Genomic DNA, 10,394 nt, shown 5'->3' with positions numbered 1-10,394 from the left:
CACTCACAAAACTGGGAATCAGTGCTGGCTGTTGGTGGAAGGACTCAGTTCCTCTGCACAGGGTACTAGACCCATGGCTTCCCCTGAAGGAAGTGGTTCCAGAGAGTGGGGCAGAAGCTGCAATGCCTATATGACTTAACCTCGGAAGTCACACACCATCAATTCTGCAATATCCTGTGGGTCACACAGGTCAGCCCCCTTCAGTGTGGGAGGGGGCCACACAGGGTGTGGCTCTCAGGAGGTGAGACTACCCAGGATCAGCTTGCAGGCATATGGGCATCAGATGGCAATGAACAGGAAAGAGCCTCACTAGCCCGCTAGCCTCCCTGTCCATTCCCCAGGCACCCTGTGTGCCAGGCACCATGCTAGGCCTTGGGCATACAGGGATGAAGCAAGCAGGCCTGGCCTCGTGGTGTTTCCAGTTAAGCCCAGAACTCTATCCATAGCAAAGGATTCATTCAGTGAACGGAGCCCCTGTGCACGGCGCAAGGATGAATGCAGCCACCAAAGCCCTAAGGAGCCTCTTCAGCAAGAGTACTGCACACAGTCGAGTCTCAAATTCACAGCCAGAGGTGCCAGGAGAGCTGGGCTGAAGGGCAGGAAGACCTCAGAGGGCAGAGAAAGCTCCTTGCCCTGCAGAAACCAGGGAAGGTCCAGGAGGAGGTGGCATTTGAGCTGGTTTGACGTCCAGCTCACAAAACTGGGAATCAGTGCTGGCTGTTGGTGGAAGGACTCAGATCCTCTGCACAGGGTACTAGACCCGTGGAGAATTTAGGCAAGTGGGGACAGTGTCGCATGGTGGTTGGGGCTCTGACCTCATGGGGTTAAAGTGATGATGCTGAGTCTGGGAGAGAGCCTAGAGATGACCTTGAGATAAACACCAATAACAAAGGAAGCTTCATCCAGCCAAGCAGTTTCCATGTACCATCTTACTGCTGTAGGCCCACCATATACTCATTTAGCAGATGAGGAAACAAGGTTCAGAGCTCAAAGCACCGGTCAAGGTCACAGAGCCAGGCCAACCCAGGGCCAGGCCTATTCTCAAGCCTTGTAAGTGGGTATCCAGATGCAGGTGTGGCAGCTCTCAGCCCAGCTCCCAGAAACGTGCCGGGCTTCTGGTGCTGGCTGGGCCTCTCTTCTCCCCGGGCAGCGGACACCCCAGGCCAGGGCTTGCACAGCAGTGGGAGGAGGTGGGTGGACCCATGTGTGGATCAGCCTCTGTGCTCAAGGTCAGCCATGTGACTGATTAGTGGGGCCTGTGAGTTTCACGGGAAGGGATTTGCAGGGATTGCTATGGAGCGAAGTGTCTTTAGGCCTGACCTCCCTCCACGGGGGGAGCTACAGATGCCTGGCCTACTAGTGGGCTAATAAGCTCTGGGCCCCAAGTCTTAGGCTCAACACACACACCCCCACTCCCAGTCCAAAAGTTAGTCATGACCGAAATTGTTTCCACTGCTGAAGGAGTGTCTTAGTGTACCAGGCACTGCATGGAGGGCTTTATGTGCACGGCTGCCTTGAATCCTCTCAATACTCCATGCAGGGATTGTTTCCCCATTTCACAGATGAGGAAACTGAGGCTTGACAAGATTAAGTAGTTGCCTGGGGGCACATGCAACCCCAAAGCAAGTCCTGTCAAAATATACCCTAAAACACCACTTATCCCCATTCTCTCCCACTTGGACAGCGAGAGAGAGGAGGACTGCTGATGCTGAGGAGGCCAAATTGTAACGCACCTGTATTTTGGATTGGCTGAGCATACACCTGCCAGGCTGGGCGCAGTGTCTCACGCCTGTAATCCCAGCACTCTGGGAGGCCGAGGTGGGTGGATCACCTGAGGTCAGGAGTTTGAGACCGGCCTGGCCAACATGATGAAAACCCCATCTCTACTAAAAATACAAAAAGCAGCCAGGTGTGGTGGTGGGCACTTGTAATCCCAGCTGCTTGGGAGGCTGAGGTATGAGTATTGCTTGAACCCAGGCGATGGAGGTGGCAGTGAGCTGAGATTGCACCACTGTACTCCCGCCTGGGTGATAGAGTGAGACTCTGTCTCAAAACAAAAACAAAAACATAAACATAAACATATACCTATCTACGCCTCCATGTCTTCACCAAAGCTAACCGCTGTTTGGAACCTGATGCTTCTTGTTCAAAGTATATTTTTATTCTTTTACTGTTAATGCATATGTATATATTGAGAAATAGTGTACACCAAATGTGTGTTTTTAAAATCTTCATGTAAAGTGGATCACACTGACTGTTTCTTCTGGAACTTGCCTTTTCTCCTTCCACCGTATTTCTCAGGCTCATTGTGCTGGCATGCGCAGGTGCCGTTCATGCCTTTTCACTGCTGTATAGTACTTCACGCAAGGCTGCAACCCCTTTTATTGTTCCTGTGTTTGACTCCCACTGATCCAGGTGGCATGATTTGAGGTCCTGTGTTATAGGTGGGAAAACTGGAGCTCAGAGAGGTTAAGGAGCCTGTGTGGGGTCAGCCAACTTCTCAAGGGCATAAAAAACTGTTGAGCTCCAAAGATGTGGTTCCCAGACTCCTTTATATTCAACAGTGCGATCAGAAAGGGGAAGAAACATTCAGCTGGCCTAGCCCCAGGGCCACCTCAGTCCTCAGGGGGTGGCCAGGAAGGGGGCTTGACCTGGCATCCACTGGGCAAGTGGCCCAGTGGTCGGAAACCACTCCCAGCCCCAAATCCATCTGTGGCCTCATTTCACCCTAGAGGTAGCTTAGGGACACAAGATGCAGGCCACAGGGTGGACGCTGGCTCCGTAAGATACCTCCTGTCAGGACGTCGATAGGAGAGTCCTGAGCTGGTGCTTGTCCCCCAAGCTGGTGCTTGTTGACGCCAGCAGGCAGGCCACCTCCGGAGGGCCCTGAGGATGGGCCCACTGTCCTGCCCCAGGATGACACTCTCAGCCTCAGTTTCCTGACTGGTAACACGGGGATCATGGCTGTACCTGCCCAGAGGAAGGCAGGAACCTTGTTCAGGGCATCGAGGTGCCTCTATCCCAGCTTTGTCTGTTTTCATTCATTCGCTCATTCAGCAAGCATGCACTGGACATCTGTTAGGGGCAAGTGCTACACAGGGCTCTGGAGGGCCGAGAGTGACTGAGAATTAGGGGCAGAATGGGGCAGCAGACGAGCTCTCATCACAGAGCGGGTACTGGCTGTGTGACCGCAGGCTGCTCCGCTTCCTCCGCACCTCTCTTTCCTCCCCTGTGGATGTGCTTTGTGAGGTGCCTAGACCCTCACCTGGCCATAGGAAGTGGGGCTGTGCCTTTCCTCCTGGGTCCCCAGGCAGAAAGAAACCTACAAAGCTGCTGATGAGCATCTTGGAGCCTGGAGCTGCTGGCTGCCGGCCCTGTCCCAGGGTGGGCGGGCCCTGGTAGGTGGCTGTGGACATAGTTGGGCAGTCGGCTCATGCCCCAGACATGCAGGCACGTCACTGCAAGGACAGCCTGAGGAAAACCCCTCCTCCTGCTGTCTCCTCTCCTACCTCCTCCCTCCCACTCCTTGGGGAGAGGCAGCTGCTTCTCCCAGAATTTCCACAGCCTACCCTGGCTGCCCACCCTGCAAAGATCATCAACCCTTGGCGCCTGTACAGGCCCTGCCCATCCTGGCAGGGGTAGCTGTGCCAGGGGAGCCTGCCCACCCTCACGTCCCTCAGGCACCAGCTTGACACAAACACAGACCCAGCAGGAAGAGCCAAGTCAGGTCACCCTCAGAAACAGCTCAGGGCTCAGGCCGCCCAGGCCCCGCTGGGAAGCCTCCCTGGGGTGGTACTGAGTGTCAAGGCCCCGTCCCACTCCTGTGGTTTATCTATTTCAGAAGGACCCCATGTGAGGTGACTGGGCTGAACAGAGCGCCCACCCCAGCTGGAGAGATGGCAGGTCTATTTAAGAGCCTGGGAATTGGGTTGGACAGTTTGGGTGTTGACCTTGCTGTTGTCACCACTTAGGCTGTGTGACCTCAGGCAGGTTGCCTGCTCTGTCTGAGCCCCGGCGTTCTCTTCTGTGTGTGGGATTCCATGGGACGTGGAGAGGGCAGTGTCCTGCAGAGGGGCTGGCATTGAGGTCAGAGAACAGAGTTTAGGGGCAGGATGGGGAGTATGTCACATGACTCTGGAGTGAACACCGACAGCAAGGGAAGGGGTCCAGTAAGTGGCAGGGTGTGGGGATGTGGGGGCAGGTGGCAAAGGGAGAGAGCCAGGGAGATAAATAGATAGATAGATAGAGAGAGGCAGAGAGAGAGAGAGAGAGAGAAAGAGAGACAGAGGAGAGGCAGGGGAGCCTAGAGAGACAACCAGCAAGGCAGCCAGGGAAGGGAAATGGATGGGGACCTTAGAACTGTGGGTGGGTGCACAGAACCTTCCTGAAAGAAAGGCTCTTGAGCTGAGCCTGGAGGACTCCGTAGAAAGGTTGGGTTTTGAGGAGGGGAGAGGGCCCAGTGAGAAGTTGATTGTGACCAAGGACGGGAAGGTAACACGTCCCCCAAGCTGGTGCTTGTCAATGCCAGCAGGCAGGACACTTCCAGAGGGCCCTGAAAACGGCCCCATTGTCCTGCCCAGACATGGTTCCTTCAAGGGATGGAGAGATCATGGATGCAGAGAGACAGGTGGAGGAACTGGGGCACATGTATAGTATCTACTTCCTTTACATCCTCTCCCGGAGCCACCCAGGTGTTCTCTTCTGCGCTGAAACTTCCGCGGAGTTTACTCTTCACCAGGCAGAACCCTTGGCCCTCACCTGCCAGCCTTGGGTGGGCTGCTGTGTGGAGGCCCCAGCAGTCTGGGAGCTGGGTAGAAGGAGGAGGGGCTTCAGAGCCTGGGGGCCCCGTGCTCAGCATGCCTTGGCTGAATCTGTGGGGTGGGGGAATTTCTTACCCTCTCTCACCTGTTGAGTGATCTCAGGTGCGTCTGGCCTTGACTGGCCATTGGTGGAACAAGGTGGTCTCTGAGGCATTTCCAGCTGGATGTTCTCATCTTTGAGAGCCCCAAATGTCTGTGGTAAAGAGCCATGGATATGTGTCCCATACCTCAGAGTTGAGAGAGAGTGACAGAGAGGAAACCAGTCAGAGTGGGTACCCCACAGAGAAAGCAGGCAGAGATAGGGAATGGAGTAGAAGAGAGAGGGAGACAGAGAGAGAGAGACAGAGAGAGAGAGAGAGACAGAGAGAGAGAGACAGAGAGGAGGCTGGGAGTCAGATACAGTCAGGGGCAAAAGTGAGGAGAACAGAAGCAAATGCACACAGGTAGACACTGGGGTGGGGATGGATAGATTGGAATGTGGGGCGGGGAGCACCAGGGAGCCCAGCAGCCCTGTCCCCAGACTGCAGGCACAGGGCCCCAAGCTGGGGCAGCTGGAGGCAGCAGCTGAAGCAACCTCAGCCTACCAGGCGCTCCTCCGTGCCCACCATGTCCAGCTTGGACCTGCTAGGACCCCTGGGGTGAGGAAAGGGGAATGGAGGGGCAGCGTCAGCTAGGGAACACCCAGATTCCCCAGGTCTGAGAAGTAGGATTGGGAAATGTTTCCAGAGCACTTACTGTGTGTCGGGCTCTGCTGAGTCCCAGCTGTGCAGATTTGGACGAGTCATTTTTCCCTCTGGATCTCAGTCCCACCATCTAAAATGGGGACGTTCAGAGATCCTGTCACACAGTGGCTGAGTGCAAGGGTCCAGGGGCGGGGCTGCCTGTAGTGAATCCCAGCCCTGCATGTATTAGGGTGTGGCCTCAGGCTGCTCACTTTCCCATATAAACATGCCTCAGTTTCCCATATATAAAGTGGGGATAATCTCAGTCCCTCTCCTATGGCGTTGCTTTGAGGATTAGATGAATGGGTATACATGATGTCATTGCTTCTGAATGCTGGTTGTGCCCCACGTCACAGAACAGTTGGGAAGAGAAAATGAAATCCTGCTGGTAACATGCCTGGCGGCATGTCTAGAGCATTGGAACCATCCAATAAATTACATCATCCTTAACCTCCAGTAGGAACCTGTTTTGCAGATTGGGAAACTGAGGCTGAGAGAGGCAAGGCAACTTAGCCTAGACCAGGCAGCAAGTGAATAGTGGGCAGTGATACAAACGCAGGCCTGGCTGATCCCGGGTCTCCAGCTCTGTCCAGGAGGGTGCATGCCTGAGACTTTGAAGTACAAATAAGATTTCAGCAGGTGGTGGGGTGGGGCTGGCCTAAGAGGCCTCTGGGCTTCAGGCCAAACCGGAAGAGCATGAAGGACTTATGCAGAATCACTTATCACGAGGCCTGACCTGGACACTAGCTGAGGCAGCAGGGGGAGTGGCTGAGGGCAGTGAGGAGCCATCGGAGGCTTTGAGCAGGGGAGGAGCTGCTCAGACAGGGGGCCTGGGAGCCGTGCACTGGCCACTGTGGAGGCAGAATGAATGAAGGTGCTCTGGAGAAGTGCTGGGCAGCTCCCCAGGAGCTCATTTCACAGATGAGGAAACTGAGGCACAGACTAAGGGCTGAGTTGGGCCTGCGGTCTAGGGCTTTGGGAGTCAGGGTATGGGGAGGTGCTGGTGGGAGGAGTGCTCGGGACCTGAGAACTGCTCTGAGTAACAGGACGAAGGCTGAGAAACCTAATCATGTGTTTACCAGCCTGGGGATTATGGCAGTGCTGCTGGGGGCTTGCCAGGGAGGCAGGCAGGTAGCAGCAGGCCTCCTGGGGCAGGGCAGGTGGAGCAGGTGGACTGGGCCTGTGTTTCCCAGGCTGTGGTGTCTGTCAGTCACCAGGCTCACTTATGTCCCCTCACTTTGTAAAACATTTTCACAGTAGGGAGCCCTGACTGTGCCCTAAACCCAGCTTTAGGAATTTAGCACACATCAACTTTCACAACAGCCCTCAGACCGACAGGGGTCTTGCTGCTAACCTTACACTGTACAGGTGGGGAAACTGAGGCAAGGAGACCCGCCTGAGGGCAAATCACAATGAAGAGGCAGAGCTGGGATTTGAACCTGGCTCACTTGGTCTCAGGGCCCTTGTGCGTAGCTCTTCTGCTACCTGATGCTATTGCTTATGTCCGATGATTTCTTTGCTTATTTAATCTTAGCCACAGGGTCTTGCTCTGTCATCCAGGCTGGAGTGGTGTGTGATGCTGGGAGACAGCATCTCCCAGGTGAGTTCACTGTAACTTTGACCTCCTGGGCTCAAGCAATCCTCCTGCTTTGGCCTCTTAAAGCACTGGGATTCCAGGTATGAGCCACTGCACCTGGCCTGTTCATTCATCTTTTTAGAGACAGGGTCTTGCTGTATCATCCCAGCTGGAGTGCAGTGGCACAATCTCAGCTCATTGTACCCTCAACTTCCTGGGCTGAAGCCATCTTCCCACCTCAGCCTCTAGAGTTGCTGGGACTATAGGCATGAGACACTGAGCCTGGCTTAGGTCAGCATATTTAAAAAAGGAAGCACCACATCATATCTGAGAAGAGGCTGCTATAAGCAGAAGCTACCATGAAAACAAATATAATAAAGACAGGGCATAGTTCTTACATTTTCTGTAGATGCTATTACCTGGGAGAGTTCAGAGCCAGAGACGTGCTTGCTGTTTGCTAAAAGGTCAGAATAGCAAGTGGTGGAGGGGAGCCAAGGTGAACTCCCGAGCCAGGTGGCAGGCCAGGACAGCATCTGCAGGGGACGAGCTCTCTCCCAGGTGAGTTCATCGCCTTTAGGGCTGTGCCAGGCTCAGAGTCTCCTGACTGACTGAATCCTCACAACAGCGCGGAGTCCCCATCCAACAGGTGGCAGGAGGGAGGCTGGGCAGGGTAGGTCACTTGCCAGAGGTCCTAGCCAAGTGGGGTTGAGCTGGGGCTGACCAGCCTACCCGGATTTCTTCTCAAACTCCCGTGGGCACTTCAGGACTCGTCCATTCCACAGACATCTGCTGGGCAACATCCCCTGCTCACTCCAGATGCCAGGCCAGTGTGGTTCCTGCTCTGGGTACCTGGAAGGAAGGCAGATCCCAAACCAGACCCCCTCATGGGAGGGGCAGGTGCAGGACCTGAGGAGGCCCACTCAGCTAACTCAGCCTGGGTCCAGGAAGGCTTCCTGGAGGAAGTGGAGCCTAGCTGAGTCTGGAAAGAGGAGGAAGAGCTGGCCTGGCATTAAGGAGGCCTGAGCCCGAGCTTCACAGAGCACTGGGAGCAAGCATGGCCACCCCCAGGAACTCACAGTCTGGTGGGGAGGGTAGGAGCACCGTAAATAGGAAAAACCAAATAGCCAGTATGACCCAATTACCTTCCTTGGAAAAGTGAGCCCCCCTGGGAGGAAGAAACTGGGAGGCCATAGGGGTTCCAAGCCCCCTCTCAATCTTTTTTATTTCAATTTAAATTTTAAAATGAATTCAAATTAATTTAATTAATTTGTTCCATCTGCCCATAGCAGGTACCAAAAAACAGGTGCAGCGCTGGGAGGGCCTTTGTGCATGTCCTGAATGTAAAATGGACGTCCAGAGAGGGCACTGGACTTGAAGGTCACACAGCAAAGCAGTGGCTGGCAGGGGCCTAAACTCAGTTTCTCCTTCCTCCCCCCTATAGTCTTTTTGCCCCCTCGTCCTTCAGCTACCACCCCAGGGAGCTTGGAGCCCTCACTGTGCTCCCCACAGATGTCCTGGACGCTTTCTCAAGTCCCTGTCACTCTTGAGAACTTGCGGATGAATGCTCCTAATGGTAATAAAGGCTAACCTTCCTCAGCACTTACTGTGCTAAACGTTTCATGTGGGTTACCCCCGCCCCAAAACTTGCAGAGCCTTATAGGTGGATGCTTTTACCAGTCCCCTTTTGCTGGGAAAGAGGATCAGAGTAGTAATGTAACTGGCCTGAGGAGGCACACAGCAAGTAAAAGGCAGAGCTGGACCTGAGCTCAGGCCAGCTGGCTCTGGAGCCTGGCCATGGAGCCTTCTAAGTCCCAAATATTTAGTGACCCTTACAGTCCACACAGACAGACACATCAACAGCCCACTCAACTGTGTGGAGGATGCTCCCAGGGAGAGAGTGTACCTGGGTAAGAGACCAGCCCCACCTCCTGGCTGCTGGAGTCGTCTCCAGGCACAGACTGGGTCATGTCCCCAGTTGTACCTTTTCCTTAGCAAGTCTTGACACTGAGCTGCTGGGTGTGCCAGAGGAGAGAAGACATTGGCGAGGTCCTTGGCCAGCAGGCAGGCTAGCAGCCCCCAGGCAGGGTGGGTCCCCTCCCCAGCCAGCACTGGCTCCTGGCACAGGCGCACATGCCCCTCTGCACCACCCTGGCCTAGGATGGCACTGGGGCTGGAGGGTGTGGTTCTCAGCCTCCAGGCATGCTTTGCCCACACCTGCCTCTACCAGCCTGTTGGAATGTGGAGCCCTGGCATGGCCAGGAGGCCCAGGTGTGGTGGGTGAGGCCTGAGCAGAGTGAGGAGGGGGTCTCCCATGGGGGTCTGGAACTGGCACTGGAATAAGTGACCACTGCGTTTGAATTGTAGCTCTAAATGTCTTAGCTGGGGAGTATTTTGTGTGGAGCACTAGAGCTTCGGTCTCATCTGATAAATAAGGATGCCACTGCCAATCCCACAGTTTGTCTCTCATTGAAATGAGAGCATTGGAAAAGCAAACAGTTAGTGCCAGGCACATGGTAGGTGCAAACAAATGATGGTGCCCATTTCTGTGTGAACCCATTCTGCCTCCTGGCCTCATTGGGCATCCAATTGTGATTAGTGGGAGTGATACCTTGCAGGTCTGGGTTGAGGAGGATTCTGAGAACCAATCTGGTCTCAGTGGGAAAAAGATCTGTGTTAATGATGTCTGTCACGCAGGGCAAGAGGACAGAGAAGTATGTGTGCCATGGAGTCACCACTGTCCGCTGCCCCCACCCCCTTCTCTGGTTTCTGTTGGCTCTACTTTCAAAATATATCCAGAAGCCAGTCACCTCTTCCCACAGCCACTGCTACTGCCTGGTCCAGCCAGGACCATCTCTCTTCCTCCTCCCTTGCTCCTTCCACCCTTACCAATTCAGCTTCTCCTCATAGGGCCCAGGGGGATGTGTTAAACCCAGGTAGACCCTCATCCCTGCCCTGGCTAGCAGCCACCATGGCTGCCATTTGGGATGTCATGACACGGCATGTCATTTGGGATGGAAGCCCAGGTCTTCACAGTGGACTGCGTGGTCTGACTCCTGACACTCCCAGGCCTCCCCTTCTGCCTCCCTCCTGCTGGCTCACTCCACCTGCTCCAGCAACACGGCCAGGCTCCCATCAGGTGTGGAGTGTATGGCCCATGGCCTTTGCTCTTGCTTCCCCTGCCGGGAGTGCTCTTCCCCCAAACACCCACCAGGCTCACTCCCTCTCTTCTTTGACCTCTGCACAAATATCCCCATGTCAGTGCAGTTTCCCTGCTAT

At 54.7% G+C, this 10,394-nt stretch overlaps 1 long non-coding RNA gene across 1 annotated transcript; it reads right to left on the bottom strand.

Moving 5' to 3' along the window:
* Positions 1-2,136: 2,136 nt before the first annotated feature.
* On the bottom strand, positions 2,137-5,679 carry LOC108588351 (uncharacterized). The gene is made up of 3 exons (XR_001907247.4): positions 5,556-5,679; positions 4,906-5,013; positions 2,137-2,433 (listed from the first exon to the last, which is right to left on the bottom strand). It is a non-coding gene; the product is annotated as an uncharacterized LOC108588351 (long non-coding RNA).
* Between the last annotated feature and the right edge of the window lie 4,715 nt (positions 5,680-10,394).

Source organism: Callithrix jacchus, chromosome 15 (genome assembly GCF_049354715.1).
Source record: "Callithrix jacchus isolate 240 chromosome 15, calJac240_pri, whole genome shotgun sequence".
Taxonomy (NCBI): Eukaryota; Metazoa; Chordata; class Mammalia; order Primates; family Cebidae; genus Callithrix; species Callithrix jacchus.
The sequence above is the reverse complement of the archived record's forward strand: the minus strand, read 5'-3'. Positions and strand labels throughout refer to the sequence as shown.